This window comes from Miscanthus floridulus, unplaced genomic scaffold (genome assembly GCF_019320115.1).
Source record: "Miscanthus floridulus cultivar M001 unplaced genomic scaffold, ASM1932011v1 os_1528, whole genome shotgun sequence".
In the NCBI taxonomy this organism is placed as follows: Eukaryota; Viridiplantae; Streptophyta; class Magnoliopsida; order Poales; family Poaceae; genus Miscanthus; species Miscanthus floridulus.
Genome location: NW_027097767.1, coordinates 3,761 through 10,883, shown reverse-complemented (window position 1 = coordinate 10,883; position 7,123 = coordinate 3,761). Strand labels below are relative to the sequence as shown.

The window sequence follows — 7,123 nt, the reverse complement described above, 5'->3', positions numbered from 1 at the left end:
GTTTCAAACTCATTGTGAATGCCTTTGATAAATGATTTGAATGTTGCAAACACATCACTTTTGTCCATTAGAAAGAATACCCAAGTATATCTAGTGTAATCATCCACTATCACAAAGCCATATTTATTACCACCGATGCTAGTGTATTGTGTTGGCCCAAACAAATCCATGTGCAATAACTCAAATGCTTTACTAGTGCTCATCATGCTTTTCTTAGGATGGGTGTTTTCAACTTGTTTGCCGGCTTGACAAGAGCTACAAAGCTTATCTTTTTCAAACACAATATCTTTCAAGCCTTTAACTAAGTCATGCTTAACCAATCTATTCAATTTTATTCTAACATGACCAAGCCTTCTATGCCATAACCAATCCATGCTAGACTTAGTGAACAAGCATGTGGACAATCTAGCTTCACTAGCATTGAAATCAACCAAGTATAGATTCTCAAATCTAAAGCCTTTGAAGATCAAGTTAGAGCCATCTACACTTATGATCTCTACATCATCTACCCCAAATATGCACTTGAATCCAAGATCATATAATTGTGCCACGGATAGCAAATTGAAGTTCAAGCTTTCTACTAGCAACACATTGGATATGCTCATGTCATTAGATATTGCAATCTTACCAAGCCATTTGACCTTGCCTTTGCCATTGTCACCAAATGTGATACTATCATAACCATCATTGCCATTGGTGTTGATTGAGTTGAACATTCTTGCATCACCAGTCATATGTTGAGTGCACCCACTATCAAGAACCCAATGTCTTCCTCTGGCTTTGTAATTGACCTACAAAGAAGATCAATTCTTTTTAGGTACCCAAACTTGCTTGGGTCCTTGAAGGTTAGTCACTAGGCTCTTTGGTACCCAAATGGCTTTCTTCTTTGAGCCCATCCATGGTTTACCAATGAACTTAGCATTCACACCATTTGTACCCTTAGTAAGCATACAGCATGAATCAAGCTTAATGGAGGATACATTAGCATTTTTGCTCTTTGTGACCCACTTGCTTGTAACTACAAAACCGACCATTGTTCTTCACAAAACTAGTCTTGTGAGGAGCAAAGGCCGCCTTGCCTTACTTGGGGTATAGCCCAATCCCTCTTTGTAGAGAAAGCTCTTTGGCTACCCAAGCACATAAGCAAGCGGTCCTCACCACCATAAGCCTTAGCTAAGGTGTGAGTGAGCTTAGTGACCTCCTTCTTGAGGTTCTCATTCTCAACCACTAGTGAGGCATCACAAGTGAGACCATCACTACTAGATGAGGAAGAAGTGAAAGTGCTACAAGAAGGGTTAGTAGGAGCAACAATGATAGGCATAGATGGTGATTCATCAATTATATCACAAGTTAAACCTACATTGCAAGTTTCAACATGCTTCTTTTTATTTTGCTCATCAAGCAAAGAGGAATGAGCCTTTTCAAGCTTTTTGTGAGCTTTGCCAAGCTTCTCATTGGCTTCCTCTAGCCTCTCATGAGATGCATTGAGCTCATCAAAGGCTTGCTTAAGGGCATTTAGTTCTTACAAGCTTTTGCATTCCCTTCTCTTGATATTAAAGTGTTCTCTAACATCTTCTAGCATGTCAAACAATTCATCTTTAGTGGGTTCATCATTATATCACTATCACTATTATTTTATTTTATGTTCATTTTCATCATCATGTTCTTCATCACTTTTATCATCACAAGATTGTACCTTAGTGGCCTTAGCCATGAAGCATGATGAAGATTCAAAGAGAGAAGGCTTATCATTGATGGCAATGCTAGCAAGAACCTTCTTCTTGGTGGTCTTGTGATCATCACTATCATCATCATCATCACTTGAGGAAGCATCACTATCCCAAGTGACTACATATGAACCATCTTCTTCTTGAAGGCCATCTTGTCCTTCTTCTCTTTCTTTTCCTTCTTGTCCTTCTTCTTATTCTTCTTGTTGTGTCATCATTGTCACTATTGTATGGGTATTGAGCAACAAGATGATCTTTGCTTCCACACTTGAAGCACCTTCTTGACTCTTCTTTGTTCTTGGATGAAGACTTCTTTCTTCTAGCACGGTAGCCCTTCTTCACTATGAACTTGCCAAATCTCTTGACAAATAGAGCCATCTTCTCATCATCATCATCATCCTATGATTCATCTTCTTCACTTGATGTTTCTTGCTTTGCTTTGCCCTTGGATGATGTGGCTTTGAATGCCATGCTCTTCTTCTTGTCATCCTTCTTCTCATCTTTCTTCTCCTTCTTTTCTTCCTTCTCATCATCATCTCTATAAGTATCATCGGTCATTATATCTCCTAACACTTGGTTTGGTGTCATGGTGTCCAAACCACTCCTCACTAGAATAGTGACCAATGTACCAAATCTTGAGAGTAAGCATCTCAAGAACTTGTGGGAGAAGTCCTTATCCTTCACTTCTTCTCTAAGTGCTTTGAGATCATTGATAAGCACTTGAAGCTATGGAACATCTCCGGCACACTCTCATCATCCTTCATCTTGAAGCTTGCAAATTTCTTTGAGAATATAAGCCTTTGCACCCTTCACGGCTTGAGTGCCCTCAAATGACTCTTCCAACTTCTTCCATGTCTCATGTGCCATCTCAATATTTTTGCCTTGCTCAATATTCTTTCATCAATTGCATCATGAATAGCACTTAGAGCAATGTCATTGTTTTGGAGAAGTACTTCTTCGGCCGCGGTGGGATTCTCCAGATCTTCAATCTTAATTTTTGTTTCTACCACCTTCCAAACCTTTCTATTGATTGACTTGATATAAGTTGTCATCTTGGCCTTCCAATAGAGATAGTTGGAGCCATCAAATTGGGGTGGCTTCTTGGTGTTGTTGATTTGAGCCATTTTAACACCGAAGGTTGTTAAGCCTCAAATAATGGTGACCTCGGCTCTGATACCACTTGAAAGGTCCTAATGGCTAGAGGGGGGTAAATAGCCTAAAAAAATTTCTACAACAACACTTAACAAAATGGTTAGACAATTATGAGACGAAGCAAGTGTTGCACTAGCCTACTCAAAATGCAAGCCACCTACCACAATTCTAGTTTAGATAGTATCTATTCACACAATAGCTATGATACTACTCTATGTTAGTGTGCTCTCAAAGGCTAACTAAAGAGCCAACCAACCAAGCAAGCTCTCACAACTAACTACACTAAAGAGCTTGACAACTAGTTTACGGTAATGTAATGAGAGTAAGCAAGATAGTTATACCGCCGTGTCGAGGAGTAAACAATCAATCACAAGAATCAATATCAATAAAGACCAATCACCTCGAAATAAAAAAATGAACACAATGATTTTCTACCGAGGTTCACTTGCTTGCCGGAAGCTAGTCCTCGTTGTGGCGATTCACTCACTTGGAGGTTAACGTGCTAATTAGCTTCACACGCCAAATCCTCAATAGGGTGCCGCACAACCAACACAAGATGAGGATCACAAGCCACGAGCAATCACTAGAGTACCTTTTGGCGCTCCGTCGGGGAAAGGTCAAGAACCCCTCACAATCACTACAATCAGAGCCGGAGACAATCATCACCCTCCGCTCGACGATCCTCGCTACTCCAAGCCGTCTAGGTGGCGGCAACCACCAAGAGTAACAAGCGAAATCCACAGCGAAACACGAACACCAAGTGCCTTTAGATGCAAACACTCAAGCAATGTACTTGGATTCACTTCTAATCTCACAAAGATGATGAATCAATGGTGGAGATAAGGGGGGCTTTGGCTAAGCTCATAAGGTTGCTATGTCAATGAAAATGGCCAAATGTGTGAGCTTCAACCGGCCATGAGGCTTAAATAGAAGCCCCCATAGAATAGAGCCGTTATACCTCTTCACTGGGCATAACGCGGGCTGACCGGATGCTCTCGGTCCAACTGACCAGACGCAGCACCGGACACACCGGTCGTGAATACCGGACGCGTCCGGTCGGCATACCGGACGTGTCCGGTAGCCCCCAGACTGCCACGTGTCAGTTCAAACCAACATAGCCGTTGCTACTTAATCTGCCGACGACCGGATGCTTACACCAGACGCACAAACACAAATGATCGGACGCTGAGCCGCAGCGTCCGGTGCAGTACAGTAAGCATCCTTGCCCGATCGGACGCGTCCGGTGATACCGGACCGGACGCTGCTAGCGTTCGATCGACTGTCCTGCCATATACTATTTTTTTCAAATTCACACCGGACGCGTCCGGTGTGGCGACCGGACGCGTCCGGTCGTGGAGTTCGTCTCCAAATACCGGACGTGTTCGGTCACCATACCGGACACGTCCGGTCACTCTGTAATCAGCACGGCTAACTCCTCTTCGACTCTATCTTCTTCACCCTTGCTCAAATGTGCCAACCACCAAGTGTATCACCTTGTGCACATGTGTTAGCATATTTTCACAAATATTTTGAAGGGTGTTAGCACTCCACTAGATCCTAAATGCATATGCAATGAGTTAGAGCATCTAGTGGCACTTTGATAACCGTATTCCGATATGAGTTTCACCCCTCTTAATAGTTCGGCTATCAAACCTAAATGTGATCACACTCTCTAAGTGTCTTGATCACCAAACAAAATAGCTCATATGGTTTATACCTTTGCCTTGAGCTTTTGTTTTTTCTTTCTTCTTTCTAAGTCCAAGCACTTGATCATCATCATGGCATCATCATCATGTTATGATCTTCATTTGCTTCACCACTTGGAATGTGCTACATATCTCATGATCACTTGATAAACTAGGTTAGCACTTAGGGTTTCATCAATTCACCAAAATCAAACTAGAGCTTTCACTTGGCTCTTCTCCTATTGCATGGAAGTTCAAGAAACAAGCAACTGTATCTCGTTCTAGTACGGAGGCCGAACTTCGAGTTCTTGCTACTACTACTGCAGAGATTGTATGGCTGCGATGGTTGTTGGTTGATTTTGGTATTGCTTGTGATGTTTGTCACACCTCTTCTCTGTGATAATACAGGAGCCATACAAATTGCCAATGATCCTGTGAAGCATGAATTTACAAAGCATATTGGTGTGGATGCCTTCTTTACTCGGTCTCATTGTCATCAGAAAACTATTTCTCTCCAGTATGTGCCTTCAGAGTTGCAATTGGCTGACTTTTTCACTAAAGCATAAACTAGAGAGCAGCATCGGCTTCACTTGATCAAACTTGATGCTTCAAATCCTCCGCTTCCACCTTGAGTTTGAAGGGGGTGTTAAGTGTATGAACTATGAAGGCCCTTATACTACAGGCCCATATGGCCCATGTGGCTCTCTATATATAGATCATCTCCACCTGTGGAGTGGTTATCTTCTCAGATCCCCAAGGTTAGTAACAACATGGACATGAGCAAATGGAATCGGATTTCATCAGCACTGTTTATCACGTTCTGAAAAGGCACTCAGGCACTGGCTCGAAGACATTTGGGCTTGAAATGTCTGGTTATATGTTTAATCATTACAACTTATGTCATCTTGATAGCTGGCTTCACCTTGCTCTTTCATCTGGGCTTGAAGAACTCATCATTGAGTTGTGGTCAGGCATAATGTGCATGTCACAGTACTACTTCCCATGCTCCCTTTTATCTGGCAAGAGTAGAGACTCGATTCAGAATCTTCGCCTTAGCTCCTGTGCCTTTTGTCCTACAGTTACACTTTGCTTGAGAAGCCTGAAGAAGTTATATCTTTGTTCTCCGAGTACCACGGATGATGAGTTACAGTGTATTCTATCAGATTCCTTTGCTTTGGAGAGGTTGGAACTCCTGAGTTGCAGCAAGATAATTAACCTTTAGATACCTTACCTGCTGCGGCGCCTCAGCTACCTGGAGGTGAAAGTATGCATGAGTCTAGAAGTGATACAGATCGAAGCTCCAAATCTCTATCCACTTTACGCTTTTCACGCGGCAACCCTGTACAACTCTCACTTGGAGAAGCATGTCAAGCGAAAGACCTATACATGTCCCACTATGGCGCCGTCTATTTTGCTCGTGTGGACCTTCCACTGATTGCACCATGTCTCGAGATTCTTACCATTGAGTCGTTGAAGGAGGTATACTCTAAAATTTATGGTAAATTGGTAATTATAGACTAGTGAATGCATATAGTGGTAGGAAAGAATTCTTAACTTGGAGTATAACTTGAGAATCTTTATGCAGATGGTCAATAATATAGCGATCCTACCCAGTAAATTCTACCAGCTCAAGTACTTGGATATTTGTGTTCCTGGACAGTACTTTGTTCCAGACTATGATTATTTTTCTCTGGCTTCTTTTCTTGACGCTTCTCCTTCCTTGGAGACTTTCATCTTGGATTTTAATGTAAGTATAATTTTTCATATTGCAATTAGCAAGTATACCTAGTGAGTAGTGACTAATGGATCAACTTGAATATCATGCATTCTGTCTTTAGTTACGTAGGGTATTCGAGGATCCTGAGTCAGTTCTTGGGGAACTCTCGCAATCACATATGCGCCAGACGGCAGAGCGCCACTACGGCAACCTCAAGAGGGTGAAGATCGCCCGTTTCCACCCCACGAAAAGCCTGGTTGAACTAACATGTCATATTCTTGAGAGTACGGCATCGCTTCAATGCCCTACATTGGACACGAAATGCTGTTGTTCTGGGGTTTCTCACAGCAAATCTGGCAAATGCTTCATCTTCGCTGTCAGAGCACACATCGAGGGAAATTTTCCCTCTACGACTAGGCTAGACTTTCCGAAGCCTTGTATTTTAGATGTCAAGTTATCATTGCCATCCAATGTTTAATGAGGTGTCTGCTTATTAAATTACTATGGCCACTTAAGTTTAGAAGAAGTCTTATTATCTGCTGATCTGCACCTCATCGGTGGTTGCGCCTTTGTTTGGTTTGGCTTCGGCTGTTCGGCAGTGTACGCACTACCTGCATGCCTGACTGCCTGTAGTCGGTGTCTTTTTTTGTCTGCTTTTTTTTTCGGCATTGGATATCACATGAAAATGTATCAAGTACTCCAAAGCCCGCTCCACTTTATTTCTCTCTCTCTTGTCCTTCGAAGAACCTCTTGTATCTTCTTTGATCAGATTGCTCATTTCTTCTATGTTGGAGAGTAAAAAGGAATTAGTGGTGTAAGGCCATGTATAATGCAAAGATGCT

At 42.2% G+C, this 7,123-nt stretch overlaps 1 pseudogene; it reads left to right on the top strand.

Moving 5' to 3' along the window:
• The first annotated feature begins 5,333 nt into the window (after nucleotides 1-5,333).
• On the top strand, nucleotides 5,334-6,810 carry LOC136534121 (uncharacterized; annotated as a pseudogene).
• The last annotated feature ends 313 nt before the right edge of the window (nucleotides 6,811-7,123 follow it).